General features: G+C 40.5%; 1 protein-coding gene across 2 annotated transcripts in view; it reads right to left on the bottom strand.

Moving 5' to 3' along the window:
* Positions 1 to 20,691, bottom strand: part of LOC308402910 (receptor-type tyrosine-protein phosphatase delta-like) — a 421,888-nt gene that overhangs the window by 216,495 nt on the left and 184,702 nt on the right. For both annotated transcript variants that reach the window (XM_080892054.1, XM_080892053.1), the window contains exon 7: positions 20,247 to 20,290. The gene's annotated coding sequence lies outside the window, so the exon portion shown is untranslated. The remainder of the gene's footprint in view (positions 1 to 20,246; positions 20,291 to 20,691) is intronic.

The raw sequence follows: 20,691 nt of genomic DNA on the forward strand, positions 1-20,691 counted from the left end.
AAGAAAATATTGCCTGATATTCAAAAGGTTTTTTCCCCCTCGTCTAGTCTACATGTGCAAAGTTCCAGCTTTGCTTACAGATAGCCGGTATTTTGATATGATCAGCGTCATACAAGATCAACATGCTAGTTCATTTCATGGATACAGTAAGACAGGGATATTCAGCCTACATCTTTTATATTGAAAAGGAGAAGATATGCTTTACAGACATCTTGCTAGCCCACAGCTGAAATTCACAAACCTCAAGTTTACACGTGTCAGTTTGACAACATAATTAGCTTGTTTAGCTAATCACATTTTTGCAGCAATATGCTAGCAACCAAGGCAATCACAAGGAGGTTTTTGCAAACCGGTTTGAGAGAATACATTTTTCCCTAAAGGGTCACTAGGGAAAAATAGGGGTCACTGAATGGTCTCTGAGTTTTTAGCAATCATTTTCCCCAGAGACTGCTATCAGCTTCCAGCAACCTCTTGCAACTGGTTGGAGAGTGCTAATTTTTCCCTCACGACTCGTGGTTGCCAGATAGTCATGGGCTAACCTCTAAGCCTGTACGACTGGGGGATTAATCGCTTGATCCTACACTGTCAGCATGCTTATCACTATGTCATGCGGTTTACATGTGAGCAAAATCTCAATTAAAGATTTTCTGACTCTTTCACAATGTCTGTCATACTGTGTTTTTCCTTTCATTTGCTCTGCTTTCCTTTCTACAATGTTGTTTTAATTACCAAACTCCATTGAATCAGTGAATTCATAGTCTAATTTACTGGTACAAACTACATGTTCATATTTGTGTAACACGTAGTAGCTCTCAATAATCCAAATAATTGTGCATAGTAGCAGCTGGTGAAAGTAACGCATAGAGTTTGCATCCCACGGGTAGAACAGTGGGTTGTAAAAGCTATGGCATTACCACCTGTGAGCAACGTACGCCTTGGCACACTGCTGCCAGAAAAAGCCAAATCCAAAAGTCTTGCAAACACACTCTCTGTAAAGTTCCAGCTACAATATAATGTTTATAATATCACTGGCTTCCTCCCATGCTCCGTTTGCCTCGTGAAAACTCTAACACAGACAGGGTAGGGAGATTTAAATAGCAGTGTGAGGATATTGGAACTATATGACATTTCTCTTTCCTAGGAAATCCAAATCTGTGATATTACCATTTCAGGGCTGAACGGATTTAAAGCACGATAGACTGATATATCTCGGGACAGGGTGAAATAGATGAATCTCAAGTTATTTACCCTTTTTAATTGGAAATGTCTGTCACAGGGCAGCAAGCTGAATCCTATTCCAAACCATTACCTGTCTGCCTTGATTATTTCAAGGTATTTTAAAGAGAGTGAAGTGCTGAGTGTCAAACGTAGCTATTGAATTTATTCCTGTTGGATTTTCTAGGCTTAAAAACACAAGGGTAGAAGAGTAGAAAAGCTCGCAAAAGGTCAAGTTGTTAATCACATCACTACGTTTACTATTCACTGATTCACAGATGACGACTGACAAGATTTTGCTGACAGGAAATCCAAATAGTCTAATTTACTCTGAAGCTTAACTCTTTAGTTTTGACAACCCCTTGGAGTTTTTATTATTAATCCGTCACCAGTTGAGCATCAAACTTTTTTGTCCAACAATCTAGCAAGAAGTGCTATCCCTTAACAGGGGTGCGGGTTTGTTTTTTAATCGACTTAAACGAGCTGTGGTTTCTTTTGAGCAAGCCCGTGGGGCTTTGCTCATAATTGCTCCCCAGGGTCCTGTCAACAGTTTCTACCTGCTCTTGAGCTCTCATTCCAGGGCTGTCATCCTGGCTGTCTGGGCCCGTGAGTGACACTGTGGAATCACAGGATGAGCTCTGTCGAAGAATATCTCTGGCTCCAAAGGAGAACACCACTGGGACACTGCCAGCCCAGCTCATGATGTCACACTGTGACAGCGGCAACTTCTAAGGCTCAAAGCTGTTGGATGTAGACTGCCCAGGGACTGTGAGGGTTATCACAGGGCTGCCTTTGTGTACGTGCACAGAGTACGAGCAGGAAGTTCTCAGTAAAATGAGACTCAAATCCACACAAATGGAAACTGCCAAACATTGTTGTTCTCAAGAACTGTTTTGCTCTAAGTGTGCTCGGACGACAGTTTGACTGCCTCTGCAAAGGAACGGATGTGCAGCAAGCAGTTCAATGATCTCATCTCTTATTCATAAAATACTACAACTCTTGACAGTACCAACATCTCAGTATATGCTACTAAAAAATATACAAATTACAGCAAGAGCTGCAACAACAGTCACTCTAGTGTGCAGGAAAAAAATACTGTAGCTGACAAAAATCCTGATTTAAGCACTAGTAGTAACATGTTTTCTTTTTCTTGTCTTTTTTTTTTTTTTTACCTCTCAGGCAGCTGAAAATGTGTTTTGACTCTGACAGAACTAAAAGCAACACTTTTGTTTGAGTCATCTCTCCATGCAAACATGGATTGCGATTGGGCTTTGGCTGCATGTCCACAGTCTCCAACAGCAGCATATAAAGGCTCATTTGCACCATCTGCAGTAGAGGTGACAGGGGCAGCTCCACTGCCAAGGGGCTATTAAAAAACAGCAGAAGTACAGCTGCCACAGTCTACCTGCTCCTCTGTTTTGCCCTCTATGGATTTTTGTTCTTGGTTCAATTGCTCTTTGGGCAGCTTTTGAAGGGCAATGGTGAAGACAGAGACACTGTCACAGCAGGGATCAGCACTTGTTCTGTAATGTAGTGAGATACACATGGCGACAGGAGGTTGTGGAAAAGGTCTGCTTCACACAAGTGTGTCTGCATTTGGCTCCGGTGTTGTAGGTATAGCTGATTGGGCAGTATGAACAGGAAAAATAGCGTTTAGCTAGCATTTTAGCTAGCATTGTGGTTAGCTAGCATTGTGGTTAGCTAGCATTGTGGTTAGAAAAATCTCAGTAACTAAGGGATTGCTTGTCATGAAATTTTGTACAGGCATCCATTGGTCTCAAGAAGATAATTTCTGAGACTTTGGTTGTCTTTAGGATTTGTCAATAAAATGCCTAAATAGCTATCCCATTGAAATTTATAGCAGCTTTTAGCTAGCATTTTAGCTAGCATTGTGGTTAGAAAAACCTCAGTAACTAAGGGATGGCTTGTCATGAAATTTTAGACAGGCATCCACTAGTCTCAGGAGGATGATTTCTGAGACTTTTGTTGTCTTCAGGCTTTGTCAATAAAATGCCTTAATAGCTATCCCATGAATCGCATCGAAATTTACATCCACACTAACACTTTAACAACTTGATGATCCAGTTGGCACTAACTATATTAGTTTAATATTACATTTTTGACCAAATGGCTCCAAAGAAAAAAAATAGCACTTCAGTCATTACTAATATTAGCATTTTATAACAGTGACGCAAAGCGGTTATTTGCCTAAGTACTGTGTTGCATCACAATGCCGTTAGCATGACTCATATTCTTGTATTAGATTCTGTGTCAATGCTAAATTTCTGCCACATCTTTAGTTTGTTTAAACTCTGAACATCGGTGTCAAAGAAGAGACGAATATGTGCTTCAGCCTGCAGATGAACAGCTAGACAGCTGCAGGCAAATGTTAGTGTGACGTGCTTCTTTGTAAACTGCTGATGAAGTGAGGGGATTCCACTTTGACGGTAATTTAAGCACAGACATTTGAAGACAAGGCTATTCCACAAGGGTTGATTTTGTCCCTTCACATTTCTGTCAGGACCTCCCGCTTCCAGAAACTTCTTAACAAAGTTAGTGATCATCGGTGCAATCTGTCATGCTTTTGACGGTTTGATTGTTTCTGTGTTTTCACATGCAGAGGAGCGGAGAGGAAAAGAGAGCTTCATGTGTTGCTCAAGGTCCTTTTAGATACTCCCCATCCCACATCTCCCTGCACAATTAATTTTATCTTTGGGGTATTATCAAGAGGAAGCCTGGCAAAGCAGCATGACAGAAAAACGGTCCAGAACCCCAAGGCCCAGGGTGGGAATTAATCTGTTTGACAAGATCTCTCACAAACGATTTGCCTGGCTTTCCTTCAGTTGGATGTTGCCACTACCCTGCATATCTGAGGAGGTGAAGAATAAGCCTGTTCTAAACGCAACGCAGACTGAAATGAGTTTAAAACAGGGAAGTGAGCGGTGGCAGGGTGCTGCTGATGTGTTGGCTCGACAGGTGTTACAGCAACCTTTATGGTATGCCTGTTAAGTGAGCATTAGCATTGTTCAGATCAACCATGCGTTCAAAATAACGAATTCCCATCGTGGCGGGCTGACATTGGCATTATTTTCGGAAACAAAAGCTTACTTTAGTCCTAAATCAAAACCCCCCAAAATCGGTTTGGCTTGTTTTACTCATGCTTTCAAAACTATTGACGTCGAGCAGACGTTTGATGCATTATCTGGGACGCAGAAAATTAATCAAAGTAATGATTGAATAATTATCTCAAGTGCAATTAATTAAACATGCCAATGAACTCATCTTGAACAGCTGTCCTTGCTGCACCACTTAATCACTTGTGAGAATTACCAAACACAAATGGAGGACGCAGAGTGCATGCAATAATCTCTGCAAAGTGCATTGTTTACAAACAGTAATTAATATCACACCGTGTATTAGCAGGCTAAGTGACTGCAGTGCACTTCTGTAATTGTACCAGTGAGACTTGGGTTTCTTCCCCACTCTTGCCTCAGACACCTCTTGTTAAGACAGGAGACAGATTACGAGACCGAGCAGAGACTTTCCAACTATTCCCTCTGATTTACAAGGTTTTTGATTCTGTATTTTGCGGGTGACTCGGTGCCATAAAAAAAAAATGCAAATAACACGTCATTCCTCATTGCAAAATCCCTAATTTAACCCAAAATGGCCTGGACACCAGTAAAATGATAAATCACCCCCAGCCCAATTTGTATCCACACAGTGTAAAATTGATTTATTTTATGATCCAGCCTCAGAATGTGAAATACTTCCTGCTATATTTGTTGGCAAGAACTATCTAAAAGTGTAACTGAACTTTTGGCATCTCTAGTCTCTGGCTGTGGCCATGCCAAATATGGGAGTCTGCAGAACTGTATGATGAGGTAATCACATATAAGGCTTTCCTGGACCATGGGGCTTGACAGTCACAGCAGACTTCAGGAAATGGTCTGTGTGGTTCTGGCACATGCCATACGGTCCTGCGAAAAAGAAAGTCTGACTTCTGAAGCTTCGCCCAAACTGGGTCATGCAACAGAACAATGATCCCAAGCACAGCAGCAAATCCACAACAGAATGACTGAAAAAGAAAAGAGTCGAGGCATCGCAATGACCCAGTCAAAGTCCAGACCTCGGTCTGATTGAAATGCTGTCGTGGGACTTTAAGAACTCTGTGCATAAACAAATACTTGCAAACTTCAGTGAACTAAAGCGCCACTATAAAGAAAAAGTCCCCAAAAGTCTTTTACAACCAAGTCATGCAGAAATGATTCTTCTCCAAAGATTCTACAAGCTATTGAATCATGAGATCTACTTAATTTTTCACAGCACTGCATTGAGCCCTTTGAGAACAGGAGGAACGGCACCGAGCAGTAAACAGTCTTTAAAATGAAGAAATTATTAGCACACCTGGACAGCCCATCGGGAACAGCAGGTACAATTTGTTGTGTCCTCAGGGTGGGTTTGGACTGTCACAGATACTCAGCATGCCCGGCATTATTATCAAAAGCAGGTGTAATTTAATATTCCCGTTCAAATCCGCACATCTGGCACAACTTTCACTCTTGCTGCTGCAGTGACACTGATCCAAAAGCATGTCCTTAAAAAGTAATCATCACATTTCCTGGCGACAAATACAGCGACCAGCCTTCCCTTGTTAAAGCACAGTCAAAAAATAGTGTAGCACACTGTAACGCCTAACAAAAGTTTTTTATTTATTTTATTTATTTATTGTTTGCAGTGGAGGTGCCTTTTGTATTTTAAATTATATGCTAAAGTTTGATACTTTCATACTTTCTAAAATCTTTTACGCTTGACTATACAGTGCTAATTTAAACATGTTACCATGCTAACTCTGTGCCTCCTTGGTGTAGGCAAGTTTTTGGGCTTCGTGCATTAATCCATGTGTGATTATGTAGCCTTGGCCATTTGTATACGTTTTGACCATGAAAATGTTCCTTCCTGATAAAAACACTGACCAGCGGTTTGTTCAAATCACTGGTTTTATGTGTTCAATCACAAGTTAAATGGATTAAGGCTGTGCTGTAGACTCGTAGCTCAGTCACGATGAACTCCTGCATCGTAACATAGACATCAATTACAATAATATCAGCAATTACATGCACTTATTATAGCTTACATAAAAAGATGCTTTTATCATTAGAATATAAAACCACAGCTGGGTTCTGAATATAAAAAAGGCTAATTAGCATATTCATTATGGTTTTAATATGTTTCACAGTACTGTACTTTCAGTGAGGACAGTAGCAGAGTAAGATACTACAGTAATTAAAATAAGCTTCATGCAAACTGGGCGACTCACTGTTTCTTCTCTCTTCTGAACTTGACAAAATGCACATGGATAATGACAGCGTGGAAAATTAAATGTCTCAAAAGCAAGGTAAGGGGTTGATTAAATGCAGCAGTGGTGGTCTCTTAGAACCATGTGTGAGACAAAGGTAAACCGTTAATAATTAGAAAATGGCGCGTTTTTAATTGAGCACAGAATGTGCCCGTGAATAATCCGCTGAAGAACAGTGCCGCTACACCTAGCACGGGAAGGATTTGCTTTAAATTGTGTTAGCAATCTTTATTATTTGAACTTTTGGACAAGTTGATACAAATTACCAAAAAGAAATGACAAATCTATTATTATTAGTTATTAGTAAATTTGCACGTTCTGTCATAACATCAAAATGTGATTTATTATGCATTATGATATGTGAAAGCTATAGCAAGAAGACTGCACTAAGTATCAGTTTCTTTAAATAGACTGTGACCAGCTATGTCACTTACTGTGTGAAAAAACAATTGTGCCTACGGTAAAACTCTGTGGACTCGATTGGGACAATTTGCAACAAAACAATGAGATGTCCTTCTGTTGTTATAGCGAAGCAGCGTTCGTCTTTCATCTTGTTTCTTCCTCTTTGTTGCTCTTGCTGCTTATTTAGCTTTCTTTTTCCTCTCTGTGTGTATATCCATGTCTTCATATCACGCTGGAGAACACTCTTTAACAGCTTTAAGAATTACCCATTTTGACCGGGTTAAAAACTAAGCTTTAAAGTACAAAGTAATTTTGCTGCTTGTTGGAAGAAAAAAAAACCCATCCAGTCACTTTGATCATTTTATTGTTTGTCCAAGTAGAGAGCTTTGTTGGAATCGATTTCCCTCCAGTATAATTGGTTCAAATTCAAATTCAAATTTTATTTGTCACGTACACAGTCATACACAGTACGATATGTAGTGAAATGCTTGGACAACTGCTCGTGACCTAAAGAGAACAAAAAAGGAAAAGGCTATGAATAAGATAGGAAATAAATATGAAAAATTAAAAAGGGTAAATTTAACTAGGAAGGAATAAAATATAAATTAAGGTTAAAAATGAAATAACTGTACAACACAAATTAGAATGAAGGGTAAATTTAACTGGGAAGAATAAGATAAAGATAAATATATAAATTAAAGTTGAAAATAAAATAACTGTACAACAAAATACACAATACACAATATAGAACTATATAAGAATGTATGAAGGAATCTAAATATAAATAAATATATACACAATAACAGCAGCTGTACAAGTATTAACCGGAAATGAAGAATATAGTGACCAGTGTTGTGCAAAACCAAAGTCCAGAAAGTCCAGTGTCTGTGTAAGAACTGTATGTGTGGGTCAGTACTGTGTGGTGGTGTGATTGAGAGACCGTATCGCCTGCGGGAAGAAGCTCCTCCTCAGTCTCTCTGTGTTGGTCTTCAGGGAGCGGAATCGCTTTCCTGACCTCAGCAGAGAGAACAGTCTGTTGTTGGGATGGCTGAGGTCCTTCACGATCTTCCTGGCCTTGGTCCAGCACCGCCTGCTGTAGATTGAGTGCAGGTCAGGGAGCTCGGAGCGGATGGTGCGCTCAGCTGACCGCACAACCCTCTGTAGAGCTCGTCTGTCCTGCATGGTGCTGTTCCCGAACCAGGTTAAGATGTTTCCCGCCAGGATGCTCTCTATGGTGCACGAGTAAAAGTTCCTGAGCACCTTGGAGGGCAGTTGGAAGTCTCTCAAGCGTCTGAGGTGGTAGAGACGCTGTCGGGCCTTTTTCACCACAGTGTTGATGTGACAGGACCATGACAGGTCCTGCGTGATGTGAACTCCGAGGTATTTGAAGCTGTCCACTCTCTCCACTGGGCACTCGTTGATGACGGGGGTCTGGTAGTTCCTCTCCTGCTTAGTGCTGAAGTCCACTATCAGCTCCTTTGTCTTACTGACGTTTAGAAGGAGGTTGTTCCTCTGGCACCAGTTCTCCAGATTCCTAATCTCCTTCAGGTAGGCCGTCTCGTTGTTATCAGAGATCAGGCCCACTACGACGGTGTCGTCAGCAAACTTGATGATGGTGGTGGAGCTGGTAGTGGCCACACAGTCATATGTGTACAAAGAGTACAGCAGGGGGCTCAGAACACACCGCTGGGGGGCTCCAGTGCTGAGAGTGGTGGAGGCTGAGACATGTCCGCCCATCCTTACTGCCTGTGGTCTGCCAGTTAGGAAGTTGGAGATCCACTGACACATAGATGAGCTGAGTCCCAGATGCTCCAGCTTGGTGGTGAGTGTGGAGGGAATTATGGTGTTAAATGCAGAGCTGTAGTCTATGAAGAGCATTTTAACATAATTCCCCCTTCTAGTGTCCAAGTGAGTGAGTGATGTGTGGAGGAGATGAGAGATGGCATCGTCTGTGGAACGATTTGGACGGTAAGCGAACTGTAGTGGGTCCAGTGTGTCTGGTAGTGAAGAAATGATGAAGTCTCTGACCAGGCGTTCAAAGCACTTCATCACTACTGAGGTGAGGGCTACAGGGCGATAGTCATTGAGAGAAGCAGGGTGGGGTTTCTTCGGGACAGGAACAATGATGGACTCTTTGAAGCATGTGGGGATCACCGACTGAGATAAAGAGATGTTGAATATCTCAGTGAACACAGGAGCTAGCTGGTATGCGCAGTCTCTTAGGATACGACCTGGGATGCCGTCTGGTCCTGCTGCTTTCCTGGTGTTCACTCTCTTGAAGGCTCTCCTTACTTCATGCTCGGAGATGACGAGCACGTTTCCGGTGCTGGCAGTATCTTTCTGTCTGCAGCCGTTAGCGCCGCTAACACTAGCATTGTTGGAGACCTTAGCTGCAGCCTCGAAGCGAGCATAGAAAGTGTTCAGCTCGTCTGCCAGAGTCACGGCCGCGTTCGTCATACCGGTTGTTGGTGCTTTATAGTCCGTTATTGTCCTTAGTCCCCGCCACAGGCTCCTAGAGTCACTCTGTTGGAGTTGTGACTCTAGTTTCCTCCCGTAGCACTGCTTCGCCTCTTTCACCGCATGCATGGTTTGGCTAAATAAGCCGTCACACCAAAAGATAAAAGGGCAATGTTGACATTTTGCTTAAGAACACACCGAGCTGTTACGCTGACCCCAAAAATAATCGCATCTACTAGAAAATACCTGTTATCTAATCAACGACAATCGGTGACTAATTCTGTTTGGGATCGTTAAAATTCATCCGCTGCTCTGTATGTAAGGTTGCATTGTTTTCCCTGCTCCAGCTTTTCCAGTCAGGCGTAGTTCATATGTCATTCAGATCAACAATGGGAATAATTTGCCGTTACCAAATTCCCTAATATATCTTGCTTGAGCTTATGTGTTTTTAGCAGACTTGCTTCTGTAATTGAAGTGCATTACCACAAAATAGGTCCACCTCATCATTCAGTCATGCTCAGTCAAAGTCTGTAAAACCCCAATTCGCTGTCAGCTATCCAGCTTAATGTATTTTTGTTAACAGAAAGTACAAGGTTAAAAGGTTAATATCTGCCACTGACTACAATTCTCTGTGCTATTGTAGCGGTGCATCCGGTCTCTCTCTCTCTCTTTCTTCTTTGCTCTTCCCCAATTGTGCTATTGTGTAAGTGCACACTCACACAGATGCTCACACACGCGCGCGCGCACCATACGCACTCACGGCACTCTCTCTCCTCCCCTCGGTGTAAAGGTTGCAGCAGAGCCATCCATCCAAACCCACAGACCATGAAATTAGGTTAAGACGTAAGGCTGTGAATGACACAGGTGTGGATACAAATGAGAACATCCGAATGAAGAAGTACAGATCCAAGACGGCTGATACTGTAGTCGTTTTAGGCATTTAGAATTATATTTCACAGGTTTCTCCTCATTTTTATTTAGCCCCACTTTTCCTCCTGTGTATTAGTGGTCAGGGCAGGACATTAGCATACATGCTGAGAAGCTGTGCATGAGGATATTAGGAGCGCTGTCATATTCCAAATCTCATTTCCTTTAAAAAACTTTAAAGTCGCTCATGCTTGTCTGCGCTCCTCTGCTCTCTTGTATAAATCAGAACGCTTCTTTTCTTTCTTTTCCCTTTTCTGAATGCAGTCAAATATTAAAAATTTCCCAGCCCCGCTTGTTATAATAGTTTACGTCCATGTACGACCAGGAATTAACAAGTGATAAGCACGCTTGCAATAATTGGTTCCTGCTAATGTACCAAATATAACAATAACCATATTAACTCTGGCTTTGAACTTTTCAGCTAAATTACAGAAAAAGACAATGTTTTATTTTTTTTTTTTTTACAGGAAATATTTAAATATGTAAGACAGAGGCAACTACAATTACTTTTGAGAATGTTAGGAAAAAACATTTAACTGCATGTTTAATTTCTAGCATATGCTAGCAATGGCTATCAGTCAGTGCATCGTCTGCTCTTGAAATAGCCTATATGAACACCATGTCAGGAACTCCTTTGCACTGATATGTTAGTCCAGTGTAAACCGCCATTGCATTTTTTATCTACTACATAAGCAAATTCACTGTAATATTTACTGTACCAAGTGCTGTAAAAAGTAAATGTCTTCCTTTTTATGACCCATTTTATAGAAGGAATCTTATATTTAAAGTATGGCTCAGTAAATAAGTAATTAATAATTTTATTCAATAGACACAAAGTATAGAGCACACGAAAGAGAGGAAGACATGCGGCGAAGGGCCGCGGGCCGGCCGCTGTTAACTGTATGGTAAGTGGGCGCCTGCTCAATGCACTGAGCTAAATCGGCACCACAATAACAAGGTGTAGTTTTAATTTGTAAACATGAAGTATGGCTGAAAAAAAGAAAATCCAAGAAATGATAAGAAACAGAAGCCAGCCAAAAAAACTAATACAGTTTTGTAAAACTTTGGAATTATGCTTGAAAATTGCTAACAAAACCAAAATGTGCCACTTTTAATGCATCGGTACCAAAACAATGACTGGAAATTGATGAAAGGATTGAAATGATTTAATTTATTTATTAAAACAACTTTTTTTCCTCTTTTGCATTAGTGTAGCTTTTATACTCTTCAACAATTAAGGAGTGAGTTGTAATGGAAAATCGTTTCCTCAAGTGCTTTTTGAAATGGAGGTTGATAGGAAAGTAAAGTAATTGACTGGTCTTCGATGGTCCCAAATTTAGCTATTAAGCATCATGCTAATGGATGTAGTACTGCATTAACACAGAAGCCAAGAACAATTACTTAAATACGATAAAGGCAAATAGATATCAGGAAGGCTTTGGCAGTTTCAAAGAGCGCTGATGGCAAATGTCCAATTTACACTTTGAGAAAAGCCGACCGTAACACAATTTGCTCTACGTATAGTGGAGACACTTTTTCAGAGTGCATACCTTTTATTTTTCTGCTCACGTAGTACAGAAAGGAGTAGAGAAACAATCAGAGCGCTCTTAAACCATCAGATTTAGCATCAAATCACTATAGAAAGTGTCACAGCTTTTGAAGGCAACAGCATCTGGAGCTGGTAATGCAGGAGCACTACAATGACTATTGCTTTTACTATAATAGGTATTGACCTGTGCATCAGCAAGAATCTGCTGATATCTGCAGTCTTTCAAACCCCACTGAATTCAAACATGAAAAGTTTCTACTGCAATCACGGCACGTCTACATTGACACAAAAGACGGCCGGGCACTTAAAAGAGAATAAAATACGTGCATCGGTGAATGCGATTATCAGCTGAATCGGATTTTGATTGATAGTCCCATCGGGGGCATGTGGGGTGCATGAAAGAGAGAGTCAAAAAAGAATTTGCCGACTAATGGTCCGTTCCGTTTTTTGAATTATGTTTAACCTGGGTATTCAAGATACCATGACAGTGATAATTAAAGACTGGAAGTGTGAGTGGAATTGGAATGCCAGTCAAGAAAAACAAAACCTATACATTCCAACAAAGCTGTGATTAATTTCATTGAAGGACTGAGAAATAATTGCCTTCCAGAGACTCGAACACATTTACATAAAGTGCAAATCGAACTCTGCATTGAGTTGTGTAATAGGAGAAAGACACTGTTCCCCAAAATGTTGCTGAAAACATGGTTTCCACCCATAGCAATAGCATTCGTGTAATAGATTCAGAGAGCAGACAGTTTCTAGGGTTTTTCTTTTCACTTTTAGAATCCACAGTGACAGAGAGCATGTACATTACTAAAACAGTAATCGCTATTATTATGCTGGCACCCTTTTTTCTTACAGCTTCACATAATCACATTGTAATAATGGGGTAGCATTGTGCATTTACCTACATTTAACTGTAAATATCCTGCATAAATATTATTATTTAATAAATTAAGAAAAATATTGCATGGTAATTACATGGTAACAAGTTTGTAATATAAAGTTCTAACATTGTTGCTATTATCATTATTGTTGTTTTTAAAATAACAGCTTCTGATAACATTGTAACAGTGGTGTAACACTGTGGGAACAAAGAGGTAATAACCACACAATAACCGTTACTTACATACATATAAATTGTAAGTTGCATGGTAATTACATGGTAACTAAGCAGTAACTATGGTAACTATAATATATAGTGGTAACTATAATATATAGTGCTTATCATTATTATCATTACTATAATTATTATTATGAAAGCGGTTTATCTATCTCTTTTTAATGATGGGTTTGCAACCATCAGCTGACTTGTTCTATATGCATTCTTCCAGTGCCGGTGTGAGCAGCTCCTGGTGTGACTGTTTTTGGCACAGGCAAATGTGGACTAAGGAGGCCGTAAAGAGCTGTTGACTTGTGTAAATCAGTGAGGTTTGAGGGCATTCAAGGGGCTGCCAAATACAGTTTGCGAAATAAGAGCCCATGCTATGAGCAAGAATACAGTATATCTTTGCCTCTGTAATATAGTATATATAGTATGCCTTTTTTGGAAGATGCAAACCCTTACCACAAATCTCAGTGAATGAATGGAAGCAATTTTAAAGAAGGTACTGAGAATATGTACAATAGCAGCACTTACACAATATATATAATATATAACAAACTAAATAAAACAACCCTTGCATCCTTCTAGGCTGTGTTATTCCAGCATTGCATAACGATATAAACAAATACACAGTGCTCCTATAGTTCTATTCACAGCCTCAGAATGCACAGTTTATATGGAATGAATAGGAGTTAAGTGGAGAATCGGCTCATTTAAGGTGTCGTCTGCGCTTGCTTTTACACACACACACAGACACACACATTAAGTTATACTGTATAAGCACTTGCGGGATGCCAAAGGGTCAAGTGGTTTTCACTGCGCGCTAAGAAAAAGTCCTGATGCTTGCTAATATTTCCTGATGTGTTCTTTTATTTGAATACCGGGTGCTGCCTCAGCTAGCTCCTATTGTCAAAGCTCTCTATTTGAATGTCAACACTATTATTACAGCAGGTGATGCAACAGCAGGTGTCTCTCTGCCTGTCTGTCTGCTACGCCCTGCCTGTCTCTCTGTGTCTTTGTGTGTCTCTCTCACCCTCTCCTGCTTTACTTCCCTCAGTTTTGTTTAATAGCTATCATTATGTGTCTGCCAAATGGAATCCATTTGAAACCCGCTTTTTCTACCCTTTGCAAGCATCTCTATTTTTCTAGGCTTGACATTCTACCACTCTTTCACACTTAGACTGTAATGGGTGAAACGGAGAACGTTCTCTGTTGCTGTCTCGCCTCTCTTTCCCAATTGTTTACAGCTGAAGCCCTGACAGTGGAGCTTCTGACTAGCTTGGGGAGAATGGACACTTTGACATTTCACACCCTGAAATGTGGCAGCGCATGGTATTACTAGTAAATGCTGTTCATTATGGCCTTGACAGCTGATGACCAAGATTCAACCTTCCCACACCTGCCTCTGCCGAAACCGCACAAAAAAAGGACTTTCGAAAATCGAGATGTTAGGCGCGATCAAAGCTGAGAGGCTGTGTTCTTTTCCTCTGCTCTTCTGTCTCCTTGTCCTTACGTTCAACCATGTAATCAAGTGCACTTTATTGCTGTCATGTCTGCATAGGCCTGACTATATTTTCAACTGAGGCTTCATTGATGTTGAGAGACTCGAGACGGCGAGAGGGGAGGAAAAAGCACCGGGGCTATGGAGATGGGATGATAAATTACCTTATAGAACAAGGAGGAGAGCTAAATAAAAAGTTTATAAGAATTTGAATTGTCGCCGTAGAGTTTTGTAATAAAGGAAAAGTAGCAATGAGGGTTAAATCAATTTGTGTGTCACACTGAGATATATATCCTTCAATATGAGGTTAGCTAAATTTCTCGTCTACATTTCCTGACAAGCAGCGGAGGCGGCAGGATTGGTGGCGCACCTATGAATCGGCAAGCCTCCGTAGGAATTTATTGGGACATATAAGTGTGTGAAATTAAATTGTAAAACTGTACTTCATCTCTACACATCGGCGTATGTTTTCTAACAAATGATTAAAGCTCAATTATGACACCGCTGTAAAAGCTTTATTCTTATGTGATACGCAGAAGGAAATTTAGTTCAAGTGCTCGTGTATTTCCTGGTTCAAACTAGACCCTTAATGAATTGCTTTTTCATTAAGGTATTGCTTTTTTTTTTTTCAATTTGTTCAGTATGTCATTGTAAGTCAGCACAGATTTGGCAAGCACACTTTAATGAATCTGGTGTGGTCTGATTGCTTAGAGACTACCACTCCTTCATGAAGTACAATAGGGAATAAGGTGATTTCATTTATAATAGCCTAATCTGTACTTAGGCTGAGGTTTATAGTTGTTTGCTGTGCTTACAGGAACTCTATAGACCAGTGGTCCCCAACCCTCGGACCACGGACCGGTACTGGGCCGTGAGTCGTTTGGTACCGGGACGCGAGAGTTGAAGTTTTCAGGGTTTTTATCGTTAACTCGGTTTCCCTGGGTCTTTTCCCATGTTGTAGTTGTGCGTCTTATTTTGAAAGAAATATTTATGCGTTACCATAGCGACCAGAGAGCATTAAGGGGCAGAGAGGAGGATGTTACTCTTGATGTTGTTGGCACATTTCAGGAGGACGCTGCTAATAAAGTTACACAATCACACAGTGAATTTGCGTTTATTATTATATTTACAAAATACCACCGTTTTTGTCTTGGTCGTATCATTTTATTTTGTTGTATTTATCCGCTACACCTTAAAGGCCGGTCCATGTAAATATTATCTGACATTAAACCGGTTGGGGACTGCTGCTATAGACTATAACAATGACACCAAGACAAAATTAGACCAAACTGGGAAATTATACTCAGTATGGTAGCAAAATACAGTATCCTCAGCATAATGGGAAAAGAGGAATAAACGTGCAAGACTGCCCCCATGGTAAACAGACTGAAGCAGACTGCTTGGTAACATTTAGTCCATCAAAGACCAATTCCAAGTTCTTCCTCTAGTAGGGCAGGGGTGTCCAACTCCAGGCCTCGAGGACCGGTGTCCTGCAGGTTTTAGATCTCAGCCTGGCTCAACACACCTGAATCAAATGATAAGTTTATTAGCAGGCCTCTGGAGAACTACAAGACATGTTGAGGAGGTAATTTAGCCATTTAAATTAGCTGTGTTGGATCAAGGACACATCTAAAACCTGCAAGACATCAGCTCTTGAGTAGGGATTCTTTAATCTACTGTTCTTTGGCATAAAGGGCAGAAGGTTTATTAGGCTCTACATTTGAATCATGATTCAGCCATCTGAATTGAAAATGGTAGTAATTTGCCTCAAAACAGTATTGCTCAATAGCCACTACTCCAAAAATGTAACTCTTTGAAACAGCGTGGCAAACACAGACTGCTCAGTTTTCAATGTGTTCATACTGTAACAACGATACATTCATCTGCCCTTGAGCTCCATGCGGATGTTCAAGATTTTCCTGTGAAGAAGGGACATGTTTGTGCTTTGACACAGTTTTATTTTGACACAGAGTTTATGAACTCTGATGAAGCCTGAGCAAAATATTACAACTACTATACAACTACTGCCCATTTATTAAATACACAACTCTTGAACGAGTCAAACACGTAATTCAGCCATGTTGCTCAAACCACAGAAATCCAATGTGTTTGTCCAGATGTGCAGCGAGCAAAAGATTTATGAAGCTCTTGACATGTTTATTTAATAAAGAGCAAAACAATCAGAGTATTAACGATGCTTTTTATGATTCGTTTGGACATTTGGACAATAGATCTGGCCGAACGCTGGCCTCTTCGCAGCCGCTGACTGATTATTTAAATATTAGCCTTACACAAAGGCGATGACAGAATCATCTGCAGCAAACATGATGATTGTAAACGTTGTGTTTGCACAGTGTGGACAGAATTTGTGTAAACTTTTTAATGCTTTTACTTCCATTACATATATATTTAAAAAAGCCATTTTTTGCTGTGGGTTATCCATGTAATAAAGAGATTAATGGTGCATTATTACAGATATTTTGCAATATAATATGACTATGAATGACTTTTTCTTCATTATATAAACAGTTAGAGTTTGTTGTTATTTCATTTTTGGCTGGGCTTACACCAGCCCTCCTCAAATCCTGATTTATTACATGTGGAAGGACAGATTACCCGTGAGGCGCAAGAAGGCGTACTAGACAGTGCAGATGCAGTGTGCTGGGGGAGAAAAAAAATCACTGGCTATTGAGTGCGATCACGAGCTGGAGAATAAATCTACATTAGGCACATTTTATCTCACAGTTTTGAACCTATGTTTAAAACTTGCTATGCTATAAACGTCTGACATATGAGCCTCTCACTGAAGAGGTATGGAATTCATTTCGGCACAACTAAGCATTTTAATATGATTGGTGCTAATATCATTCATATTGGAAAAATTTCCAGTTGAGCAGCTGAAAATTCTCATATCCGGTGGGACGGGGACCGGCACTTTTTCTTTTAAAGAGGAACAGCAATATTGCATGTCTTTCTGAGTATATGCAAAGCATTTCCCATTTTCCTCCAATAGCACTCGCTCAGAGCAGCCATGGCAAATATCATTAAATGCCCTGCTAACACCCTGCCTCCCCCCCTACACACTTTCGTGCATGTGCAACCTCATATGCAAAACCACCTCTGCCGTCTCTCTACCCATACTCATTTTTCCCCCTCCTTTTTTCTTCCTGGCTATCACTCAGTGGCAGTGCACAAGGGAAAGAGAGTGCATTGATCTGCCAAAGTGAGCAGCCATTTCACAGGGTGAGTCTGTGCAGCATTCCTGTCCCTGAATGGGAATTGCTCATTTCACCTGGCCGCCTTGCCAATAGAAGACTAGTGGGAAGCCCTGCTGGAGACGGACAGAGAGAGGGAGGGAGCGCAGGAGTCAGGGCCCCGGTCAGGGCTTGGCAGGCGGCAGATAAGAGCTCCTCATGTTGCTCCTGCATGCACTTACCACTACTGCTAGGGCTCAGCCTGCCTCTCTCTGTCTCTCTCTCTCTGTCTTCCCCACACTGACATGCACATACACATAGCTTTTCTCCACACATGTGAGGCACTAATAATAACTTTGGCGTTCTGGTGAGTCAGCCTTCTTTCCTCAGGCAAGGATAAAACTAAAACATGGTGCTTTTATTGAGTCTAAAATCACTAACTGTGGAATTCCCAGAACAGGGCTTTAACTCAGCCTGTAGTCCATTCATTGCCAAGATGCCATGTGTCCTCAAGATCTAATATTGTGACCAAAGCAGGTGCTGATGAACCGATAAACAAGGCAATAAACTATTTAGGATATTCACATGGCCAACATACAGTGCAAGAAATATAGTTTTGGAAATTAAAGTTGCACAGACGAGAACTCTCATGATCAAACCTGATATACTACAATGTGCTAAAAATGTGTAAAATCTGGGAGAGAACCCACGCAAACATGGGAAGAACATGCAAAAAGAACATGGCCTGATGGCGGAATCTTCTTGCTGTAAGGCAACAGTGCTGCTCACCGTGCTGCCACCAGCACTCAGGTTTGAAAGTTGCAAACGCAGTGATGTGGAAACCTGTCACTGGATGGTTGATGTAATATTGTAGAAGCAAGCGAAAGTATGTAAGACTTCAGTCTTCCTCTGACGACTTTCTTAGCTAACAAGTTATCCCGAAGTAGTAGATATATTAGCTACATTTTCGCCATTTCATCCCCAACTTTGTGGCGTGTTTCAAGTTGGTCACACTGATTATTGAAGAGCATTTATTAGCACCCATCCTCAGTAATTCATTCATTTATTTCCAGGCTGGTCTTTCAACTTAGTGGTGCAATTAACTCCCACTGCAGAGTTATTATCATTCTGAATTTTCAAATCAGCTTTTACTTCAATTTAATTTTGACTTTTTGTTTTACATTCAATTTAGGTTCAGGTAATTTTCAGAGGATTTTCATATTTCAATTTAGTTTTTACTGACTTTAGTGTTATTCTTTTAAATTAATATTTTAATTACAATCTTTTATTATTGTTTGGAGTGCACGTGTTAGAGGCAAAGTTTAGGAAAATCAGTAAAGGTACTAGATTATGAACACATAACGTTTTGAAAGCTTAAATTAACATGTTCATCAACTTTTCACATTTAGTTTTTAGTTTAGTTTAACTTTACTATAATGACTTGCTGGATTTGCCCAGTAGGGGGCATTGTGGAGCACACAACCTCCAGCTCTTGGCCTAATGCTAGCTGCTTGGAACGTCTGAGAATATTCCCCAAGCCCATCAGAATATACTATATGTGCAGACCAATCTTTTGTTTACCTTTGCTTTTCTTTAAGAAATAAAAATAACGGCAAGTGCTAACATATTGTGTTGCAAGTTACAAAAGATTTTTTTCCATTATGTAAAAAAAAGTTTTTGTTTAGTAAATGGAGTAAATCCAGCCCTAATAAATATCAGCCACAATTTGTCATGTGATATTTTTGCTTGCATAAAAATAACTTCTTGCCTTTTTTAAAAGTTTTATCCTGTTTTTGCAGATATTCATATCAACTAAATCTGTTTATGCCAAGTATATCTCGCTCAGAAGCAAAGCTGTAAGCTTCTCAGTATCTGACTCACCTCTCCAACATCAACCCCCCCCCCCCCCCCCACGCCCCCAGCGCTCCGCCTCCCCATCCTTCATATGTCCACCTTCCATCCAGCCACTTCATTTCCCCACTTCATCCTTCACATGTTCTCAGATTTATTTCTCTCTATCTCTCTCCCCTGGTCAGCCCACTTCCCTCCCTCCATCTAGCCTATCTCTCGGCTTCTCTCCTTGCTCAGTGACAGTCTCATCACACTCTATCAATCAGGCTCTGAGGCCCGGGTGCAGTGCAGCACGGCATCGCGCAGTCCCGGTCTGGTCCCATCAGTGCCAGTCAGTCTCCCTCACACTCTCAGTCACTTTAAAAAGGTTTAGGTTGCCAGATATAGTCTGTTTCCTCCGCCCCGATCCAGGTCAGGAGATGGAGCTGAGTCGAGATTCAGCTTAGCGCTTGATTTGATGTCACTTGACATATTCTTGGGCCTGTCTCTGTACTCAAAACATGCAATTTACTCTTTTTTTTAAACAAAGATGGTTATTTGGAAACATTATCAGCTCACATACACAAATTTGAAAGTAGAACAAAGTAACCCCGACTTAACGTACTGTGTGAAATTTAAACAAATGTATATTTAAAGAACAGTTAAAATCCTCTTGCATCAAGATACTCTGCTCAGTTTCTTACCTGCCGCAGGCCTCATCCTGTGGTTGACGTCTCAGGAAAGAGAACTACATGCACGAGAAAAACAGAAATAGAAAAAGTATAAGAAAAGCATTTCTCTACACAACGCAATTAGCTCTTACTAAAAATGAATCAACCATGAATTTTTGTATACAGAGCTTTTCAACATTGTTATGTTGCTCATTTAATTAGTTCATGTATTCGGCGCCATTATGTACAAAATGTATAGTTAAGAAACAGAAAAGTGCTTTTGAACCAAATTTCAGTTGAAGGAAGAGAAAATTGCGCGTGCGGTAGAGAATGACTTAACCGCAGTTATCGATTGACTTTGTGAATTATGAAAACAAGTGTGATTACATTTTCCTTTAAGTAGCACAACAAATTAGGCTTGTTAGTTATTCTGAAAGCAAAAAAGAAAGAAAAAAGAAAAAAAAAGTCTTTTTAAGTC

Source organism: Rhamphochromis sp. 'chilingali', assembly GCF_963969265.1.
Source record: "Rhamphochromis sp. 'chilingali' genome assembly, chromosome: 1".
NCBI lineage: Eukaryota > Metazoa > Chordata > Actinopteri > Cichliformes > Cichlidae > Rhamphochromis > Rhamphochromis sp. 'chilingali'.